Source organism: Cryptomeria japonica, chromosome 7 (genome assembly GCF_030272615.1).
Source record: "Cryptomeria japonica chromosome 7, Sugi_1.0, whole genome shotgun sequence".
In the NCBI taxonomy this organism is placed as follows: Eukaryota; Viridiplantae; Streptophyta; class Pinopsida; order Cupressales; family Cupressaceae; genus Cryptomeria; species Cryptomeria japonica.
In genome coordinates this window covers 702,071,952-702,082,328 of record NC_081411.1, presented here as the reverse complement: position 1 = coordinate 702,082,328, position 10,377 = coordinate 702,071,952, and positions in this window count along the sequence as shown.

The window sequence follows — 10,377 nt, the reverse complement described above, 5'->3', positions numbered from 1 at the left end:
ACTGCTGTACATAAGTATCCACAATCATGTCAACCTCGAAAGAATGATCATGTAGAGAATGAACAAGAGGGTCAGAGTGTTCCCTCGCAACAATCAAAGAAGGATCAACTTCATCAAAGAGAAGATGAATTTCATCAATGATGTCTCCCAAATCTGCAATATAGGATTCCACAAACAAACCTGCAATATCTGTCAAGTAATCATCCCATGAATCTGAAGCTGGAAGACAATGAATATCCTGCTGCACTGAATCACATGAAGGCAAAACTGTCGCACTATCTGCATCATCAGGTGCAATAGGTGATGTGATATCAATATGAGGAGATGAAATACAAGGCTCAGGAATGGGGTCACATATGAGAATCCCCATTTTCAAGTGTCCAAAGTTCTCCTCAAAATCTGAACCATCACAAGAAATGTGATCATCATGTATAGAATCATCAAATGTGAAATCATCATCATCAACAAAATCTGAAAAGGAGTATAACCGAGATGCATGATCAACCACCCCAGTCGCAATGATAGCTCTAGTCTCCAAGTCTCTAATGAAAACTGAGTTAGGTGTGAACTCCACAACTCTTTTAGTTGCGCCATGTGTGATTTGATAGATAGAAAGGAGATTGTTTGTCAAGTGGGGCACACACAACACATCATTGAAGGAGTTATCCCCAATGTCAATAGATCCTTTCCCAATCACATCCATGTATGTATGATTTCCCATCAAAATCTGTGGCATAGTGCAAGGCTCAAATGTAGAGAACATAGACTACGAAGATGCCATATGATGAGAAGCCCCTGAATCTAGAAGCCATCTCTCTGAATTATGACTGATAGTAGCACATAGAGATTTTCCTTTTCTTGTTCCAAAAGAGTGAGTCTTCCCACTTGTAGAAGCCATGAATGCTTGCCCTTTTCCTTTTGAATGTGAGGAAGTGGAAGTTGATGAATCATCCTTCTTGTAGACTTTAGGAAAATCAATGTTATTCTTTTTGATGATATGTGTGAGCTCATCAATCTTCTTAGAATGGCAACAATGTTCCTCATGACCAATCTTTTTACAATAAGCAAAAGTAGGTCTCTCCCTCTTTGGTGAATTATCTCTCTTGGAAGAGGATGAATCTCCTTGTTGTGGAGAAGATGGTGCTTTTTCCTTAGGCTTTGATTGCCATTTCTTCTTGTTTGAGTTGTCCTTTCCTTGATTTCCTTTGTTCCCTTGATTTGCCACTAATGCTTGAGACTTAGAAGCCTTAAGAATGCCCATGCTTATCAACTTAGTTTGTTCCATCATCAACATTTCATTGAAAGCATCAAATGTAGGCATTTTGTAGCTTGAACCCATTGTCATCCTATGGGTTTGGAAACTAGAAACAAATGCTGCATATTCTTGTGGAAGCTTGCCTATCAAGTTGAATATCAATTGTGTATCCTTTTTATCAATGCCACAATCTTTGAGTTGTGCCCTCAACTCATTTGCCTTAGTGACATAATCTTGTATAGTATCAAAATTCTTAGGATCTAACATGGTGAGATCACTATCAATTTGATATCCCCTAATCTCATCAACTTGACCATAAAAGTCTTGAAACTTTTGCCAAGCATCCTTGATTAGAGTACATTTCTCAATATGAAAAATGAGATCCTTTGATACATACTTTCTTAAGGTACCAATTGCCATGATATTTTTAGTGAGCCAATCCAAGTGACCAACTGGATCAACCTTAGGATCAGCTGGAGCAACAATAGTTCCATCAATGTAATGAGTGAGTCCTTTTTCCATAAGTTTACTCCATGCATCAATTTTCCAAGTAGCATAATTATGTGGAGTTAAGAGAGGAAACTTAGAATAACCCATAGTAGCAAAAAGGAAGGAACACAAGAGCACAAAAGCACAAGAGACACCCCCCCCAAATTCACTCAATCAAAGTACCCCCCCCAAAGTGATGATTTTGGCACTTTATACTTAGTGCGATTATAATGAGCCACTTGCAAAAGAAGGCAAAGTGGACTTATGATGCAAATTTTACAACTTCTCAAATGAGATACAAGAGACTTCAATCAATAGTGCAATAAATCTAACTAAGATTCAAGCAAATATACAAGTACCAAGAGAGCCAAAAATGGCCAAGATCTGAAAGTACAATTTATACTTACAATGACATCAATCTGATAGCATCATGTGAAAGTAGACAAAAAAATACGCACTTTAAAAAAAAACGGCACTTGAAAAGGAGGTCGGATGACCCCAAACGAAGCCTCTGAAGTTGAAAAAACTAGGATTACTCAGGTACAGTCACCAAAAATTGCATTTTCTGAAAAATCAGTGCATCAAAATCAAAAAATTTCTTCACCACTGCAGAGAGCATTAAATTCTAGCCCATTTCAAAAAACATTGCACCCAAAAAGGAGCAAAAATGAGCAAGTTATGGCCATTTGAAGTTGAACTGCAAAATAAAAAATGCAAATGAGAGGGGCCTGCAAAATTTTTGAAAAATGCTGATGTGGTGCTGACGTTAGCAAGTCACTGGGTTAAATTTGACGGTCGTATGACCGTCGCAAAACTTCTCCTCCTGCTGACTAGGTGTTCGTACTGTACGGACTGCTAATTGGGCATATGACTGTGCAGGCTGTACTATACGGATATGCTGACTAGGCGGTTCTGCGTGGCAGATGACGTGGCAGGCCGTATCGTACGGATTTACTGACTGTGTGAGCCATGTGGTGTTTGCGTGGTGGCTGTACGGATGATGTGGCGGATGACTCGGCTGTCTGCGTGTACGGGGTGTACCCGCGGGCCAGTGGCCGCCTGCCACGTGGCGGGCGCGGGTCCTTCTGTTTGGTGGTCACCGACGGAGGAAGCGGTCGGAGCCGAGGGCCGGCGGCAGACGATGAGGTTGCTGGTGGCGGCGTCGGAGCCGGGAGAACGGGAGCGGTCGCCGGAGCCGAGGGTACCGGCGGGAACCTGCGGGCGCCGGTGACTGAGGGAGCCGGTGTCGGGAGGAGCCGGCGCTGTGACGATGGCAATGTGGATGGCAGGGAGGACGTGACGTCCGGAGTGGTCGGCATCGTGCGGACGGTACACTACAATGGGCGGCGCTGTCAGGTGCTGCAGAGCAAGTACGCGACCTGCAAAACCTGTGACATGTAGGTACGAGGTACGGGGGGTCTGCGGACCCCCCAAAAACTTTTTGTGTTTTTTTTTTTTGATTGTTTTTTTTTGAATTTTTTGAATTTTTTGATTTTTGATTTTTGAAAAATATTTTTCAGAAAAATGAATTTTCTTTTTTTTTGAAAAAATATAATTTTTTTTTTTGAAATCCGTACGATTATAGCAAAATTGGCGAAATTTTTTTTCTCACCAAAATAGGCTGACTTTATAGCCAAAATTCATGGAAACGGCCTTCTGGATGCAATGGCGGGGTCAGATCTGGTCTAGGATGCCTCCAAAAGATGCTGCTCCTTAGATTTGCCTCTTGACGTCGCAATAATGCCTCTTCAAGATGAATCAATGAAGCCCCAATTGCTCTGATACCATGTGAGATTTTGCCAAGATCAAAAGCTTAATGAAATGTACAAAATAGAGACATAATATGGGACAAGAATAAACTGTATTCTCATCAATAGAAAATGATCAATAATCAAATTACATAGTTACATACAATGTAGATGAGCTTGCTTATATAGGCAAGGCTAGGGATATGTGAGCACACAAACATGACATGTGGCTCAATAAGAAACAAGGGTAGGTAGGAAATAGGTGTGGGTAGGTAGGAGAAATAATATAATAGTCCACATGAGGTGGATCACCCACTGAATGTGGAGTGTAACAACAAGATCAATACCATAAAAGGTGGAATTTCTCCTACACACACTATCCCAATGTGGCACAAACACCCAAGTGTCTCATACCCAAACTACTATGAAAATGCATTTCCTAAGTAAACTTAAGTAAGTGTAATAATATCCATGATGAATAATTATTTACACCAACAAATAGGGTATTTCCAACTTATGACCCACACAAAGATATGATGGAGTTCATGGTTGTTATGCCCCCAAATAAAGATTAAAATTCACTACATAGTCAGATAGATGCCTCTGAATTTCAAGTTAGCACCCTCCAAATGGATTTTTCCAAAGTACAAAATGTGGACAAAATTAGTGTGTCAAAAAAGACTAACAAAATGATCTACACTTCACTCCTAAAGGTGGAGAGAGAGAAAAATAAGCTGGAGAAACAAATAGAAAAGTTACAGGAAAACCTGACAAACAAAAAATCAAAGTGGAAAGCATCAGATAACAAGTGCAATGATTTATAGAAAAGGAAAAAAAATTCGAGCTCTGTAGTAGAAATTGTAGAGCACGAAAAGATGGAGGCAAAATTGAAGGAACTGAGGGAAAAACTGGCTAAAAGTAATAAAAAATTTGATGATGAAAGAACCGGTTTACAAAAATTATACAAAAGTTATGAGTCTATTGCTGCCGAAAAAAAAAAAAATACAAGACCTATTGGATCATGAGAAGGAAAAAGAAAAACATTTGGAAGAGGAAGAAGAGGAAGAAAGAAAAAACTGTGCACAAATGAAACAAGACCTACACAATGCAAATGATAAAATTAAAACTTCAGAGGATAGATTGAAAGATAATATGAGAAATAAAATTAAGTATATACAAGAAAACATTTGGGGGCAAATAATGCAGAGGAGTGACAAGTTGTGTGAATGGTTTGAAGTGAATGAAAGTCTGAGATTCATTTATTGCAAGATCAAAGGGCACATTAAGAAGAGCATACATGTTTATTCAAAAGAGGATATGGGAAAACAGATTTTGCATGTAGTCTACAGTACTAGTGACAGTTATTTGGCATCCAAGGGAATTAACAACCACATTGATGCTACAGTTAAGACATCATCTATCCTTCAAAAATGCCAGAAACTAAGGGAAACATCAGAAATTATGGATAAAGGTGGAAAAAAGATATTGAAGCTACAAGAAAAGACAAGCACTTTGATTAAACTTGGTTTGTCGAAGTTCGTTGACCCATTAAATAAATTCATTGGAAAAGAAGCTTACAAAAAAAGAATGAAGGAAATAAAGAAGTCTGATTTAGACTTGCTTCCTAAGGATACAACTCCCCAAAGCTTTCTGGAATTCATCAAACCATTTACAACTTTGAATGCGGTATTGGGTGAAACAATGATGTCTAGTCACTCTTCTAAATATGGATTGTTGAGGAAGTTGCAGCTGACTTTCAATAGTTTAAATAATATTGACCTTCCATGAGACGAAGAGTGGAGCACCCTACAAAAACTGGCACAAAAATCTCAAGAATCATAGTATGTATTGCACTATTTTCTTCTTTTACTCTTAATTTCAAGGTTTTATGGTTTTTTGTTTGGAATTTGGCATCGCTTGAAATAACTCTATTTTATGAAGAGGAAAAATCTAGCACTCACTATTTCTAATTCAGCCTTTGATGAACAATGCAAACCTTCAGCCTTGTAAATTTGTATTCTCAAATTCTCCCAAGTTTAAACATTTCTGCATTTATCTATTTTTGATTTCTAGGTTTTGGGTACTTCTATTATCTATATTTAATTTGTCATGGCTTGAATTAATAATTTTGAACTTTTTTTTTTGAACATGAGACATGTAGCAGTTGTTAAATTGCTAAATTGCTAATTTGCCTTGTGATGGCCATGTGAATTTGTGTTGAGTTTGTGATACTGATGGCGGTCGAGATGATATATTCACTGTTCAGTGCCTTAGTACTTGTTGGTGTAAATAATTATTCATCTTGGATATTATTACACCTTACTTAAGTTTACTTAGGAAATGCATTTCATAGTAGTTTGGGTACGAGACACTTGAGTGTTTGTGCCACATTGGGATAGTGCGTGTAGGAGAATTTCCACCTTATGTGGACTTATCTTGTTGTTACACTCCACATTCAGTGGGTGATCCACCTCATGTGGAATATTATATTATTTCTCATACCTACCCACACCTATTTCCTACCTACCCTTGTTTCTTATTGAGCCACATGTCATGTTTGTGTGCTCACATATCCCTAGCCTTGCCTATATAAACAGGCTCATCTACATTGTTTGTACGGACAATCTTTGAACGATTGATGATCCAGTTGATCATTATTTTTCATCTTGATAGAATACTGTTTATTCCTATCATATATTTTATCTCTCTTATTTGTGCTTTCCATTTCCTCTTGATCTTGGCAAAATCTCACATGGTATCAGAGCTAGTTCATGTCTCACATGGTATCAGAGCCATTAGAGTGTCATTGGTTTGCCAATTGAGAGAAATTTGGGGTTTGCATTTTGGAACTTTCTATTGCAAGTTATTATTGAAGCTTGATGGGTCAAATATGAGGTCATAATTGGATTGAGGAGGTCCAAGAAAGTCAATTTTGCCTTTTGTTTCATCCAAATCAAACTTTAGAGGCCAAATCTAGAGGCATTTGAAGTTTGAAGCTATGACGGAAATTTTCCAGAATTTATAATTTTCCAGGCAATTTTCAAATAGCGATATCTCACTCATCCAGACCCCTTTTTTCGAGTAATTTTTTTTGTTTCGGGGTAGAATGTCGTGATCTGTACAATGGTGTAGGATTTTTCTGATTTCCGGATACAAGTTTTGTGGAAATTGTGAAATCCTGATTTTTACAACTTTGGAGGTTTCATTTGGGCTCATATGGACTCCTTTTCAGGTGCCATTTTTTTTAGAGTGCATAATTTTTTGTCTACTTTCATAATCTGCCATTAGTTTGCAGTGATTTTGATTAGAAATTGTACTTTTAGTATTTGATCATTTTTTGGCCTATTTGGTACTTGTGTTTTGCTTGGATCTCAGTTTAGATCACTAGCAGTATTTGTTGAAGTCTCTTATATCTCATTTTAAGAAGTTGTAAAGTTGAAATCAGAAGTCCAATTTGCCATTATTTGCAAGTGCTAATATGATCTTTTTATGGGGGGTCAATTGTTCATTTATATCTGTTGGTGAAATTCCATTCGGAGGCATCTTCATCTGCAGTATTCTATAAGGCTTCTTTCTTGGTGGCATCATTTTCATGTTTTCACATTTGAATATTTTATCATGATGTATGCTCTTTCTTGAGCAATGTTGTACTCGCACTATCATAAAGTGCCACACCTCTTTGTATCTTGTTATTGTTGACTATTTTATGTAATCTTCTTGTACACGGGTAAGTGCACCAAGATGGTGAACAAAAAGGGGGGTATAAATGGCCACTTTTTTTTTTTTTTTTTTTTTCTGAAAACGGGTAAACCTGAACTTCAAAGAGATATTTCAAGGTCATGCACTAAAAACTAGGATTTGAGAAAAGAATAAGAATTGTAGTGCTCTGAATCTAGTTTCTAAACTACTAAATTTTTTAAAAATTGGATAAGATTAAGAGAGTCAAACCTTTCACACACGAAAAAGTGTTCCTGATTTTTTCATAAAAATATAACATAAATATTTTCATGTGCTGCATAAAATATATAGTTAGATTTACTAGTTTGAAAAACCCTTTGGTAGGATGATAGTTAAGAGTGATATCTAGAAGTTGTGTATTTTTTGTAATTTTCTGTTGAGTATTTTTTTTTTATGAATTTTTGAAGTGATTGCATCTTGAAAATTTGGTACCTGTTCGTGCATTGGGCATAACTTGCATCAAAATAATTGAAAATGAAAACTTCTTTTTTAAAAAGTGTATAGAATCTAGTGTAGAACAATAATATGTAATTTATTTTGAATTTGGTCAAGTATATCAAAAGTTATTAAAAACATGGTAGACATATGTCTGTGAGGACTGCCAAGGTACTAGTAAAAAAAATTAAAGTTTACTATGCTAATGTTGTCCAAAAATAGAAAAAATTATATGGTCAGAAAACTGAGAAGACGTGTGAGATTATGGTGGTAATTTTAGAGATACCCACTTGATCATTTGTAAACCTGATGATGACAAAGTTGAGAAATCATGTTGGAAGATAAAAAAATGTGTAAAGGGACAAAAATGGGGGGAAAATGGGCTTGCAAGCCTTAGGGTCATTTTCCAACCCTCTTACCAAGCCAAAACCCGCACGGGTTTTTATTAACAAAAATTACTATTCATAGTTCTTCATAACCCGCATGGGTTTTGAAAAACAAAAGGTACTATTCATAGTTTTTCATAACCCGCACGGGTTTTGAAAACCAAAAAGTACTATTCATAGTTCTACATAACCCGTATGGGTTATGTAGAACTAAAACCATTATTTTGTGTTTCACAAAACCCGTACAGGTTATGAAGACATAATAATGTATGCTTGTAAACTTAGCATTTACTACACATGTACAAACTTACATATATAATGTGTTTATGTATGTATATATGCATATCTACAGTTAAATATACATATATTAATATAGATATATGTATATATGTTTGTATACATGCATGTCTCCCTTATTTCCCTCTCTCTCATCTTCCTTTCCCATCACTATATTTGTCTATTCTAAGCCCTAATTATCCTCCTTGAGTTCTATCTCATCTCTCTCCCCCTCACACTTCTCTCTCTGTCGAGTCTCTCACCCTTTTCTCCTTCTCGTTCTCTCTCTACCTCATGTCTCTCACCCTCTCATCCATCTCTCTCTCTCTCTCTCTCTCTCTCTCTCTCTCTCTCTCTCTCTCTCTCTCTCGTTATCCTATCCTATTCTCACCCTCTCCCCCTTCTCTCTCTTTCTCTCCCCTTTTCTCTCCTTCTCCCACCTCTCCCTCCCCCTCTCCATATCTTACCCTATTCTCTCTCTCTCTCTCTCTCTCTCTCTCTCTCTCTCTCTCTCTCTCTCCTATACTCCCCATCTCCACCCTCCCTCTCCCTCTCTCCCTCTCTCCCAATCTCCTTTTTCTCTCCCCCCCTCTCTCTCTCCCTCCTCCTCTCCTTATCCTATTCTCTCCCTCTCTTCCTATATCCTATTCTCTCTCTTACCCCCCTCTCCCCCTACTCTCTCTCTCTCTCTCCCTCTCTCCCTCTCCCTCTCTCCCTCTCCTTTTCCCAATCTCCCTCTCTCTCCCTCTCCCTCTCCCCCTCTCCTTTTCCAGATCTCCCTCTCTCTCCCTCTCCCTCCACCACCTCTCCTTATCCTATTCTCTCTCTCTCTCTCTCTATCCCTATCTCTCTCCCTCTCTTCCTATCCCCTTCTCTCTCTATCTATAACTCTCTCTCCCTCTCCCCCTCTCCCCCCCCTCTCTCTCTCTCTCTCTCTCTCTCTCTCTCTCTCTCTCTCTCTCTCCTTTTACTAATCTCCCTCTCTCTCCCTCTCCCCCTCCCCCTCTCCTTTTCCCAATCTCTCTCCCCCTCTACTTTTCCGAATCTCCCTTTCTCTCTCTCTCTCTCTCTCCCCCTCTACTTTTCCAAATCTCCCTTTCTCTCCCTCTCCCTCCATCCCCCTCTCCTTATCCTATTCTCTCTCTCTCTCTATCTCTCTCTCTCCCCCTATCCCTATCCCCTTCTCTCTCTATCTCTAACTCTCTCTCCCTCTCACCCTCTCCTTTTCCCAATCTCCCTCCCTCCCCCCTCTCCTTATCCTAATTTCTCTCTCTCTCCTTATCATATTCTCTCCCTCTCATCCTATTCTCTATTCTCTCTCTTACCACCCCCTCTCCCCCTACTCTCTCTCTCTCTCTCTCTCTCTCTCTCTCCCCCTCTCCTTTTCCCAATCTCCCTTCCTCCCTCCCCCTCTCTGTTGGCATATGGACATTCCAATGAGACATTGTGTGTGATTGAAGGTTTTGTCATTGATGGCAACCTTGCAATCCCATGGCACTGACAAGACATTATACCAGCAAAGCATTACACAGGCAACCTTGCAATCCTATGGCACCGGCAAGACATTATACCGGCAAAGCATTACACAAGCAACCTTGCAATCTTATGGCACCGACAAGACATTTATACCGGCAAAGCATTATTCAAACAAGATAGTGCAACGACATCAGCAAGATCACTCTACACCGGCACCGGCACAGAAGATGTACACAGAGGCCGACAAGACTTTTGATATGTAATATTTTGTTTATTATTGTAAGCCGACTTTGCAAATTGTAAAATGACTCTTGTATATAAAAGAGATCATTGTAGACATTTGTAGTATATGGATAGGAAGCATAAATAAATTATAAGGCAGACCTAATGTGCAAATTGTAGGTCAAGGGTATATATAAAGAACAGAGCATGAAACCGGTACTGAATCTGGCATTGAAGATTCTATTGTAAAGCAGTACAAAACATTGGATTTGTGTAAATCCTCATTGTAAGTCAGTGTGACTTCTTATTGAGCAGTGAGCTCTAGGCAGTTGCCTTCTTGCATGTGCAGGCC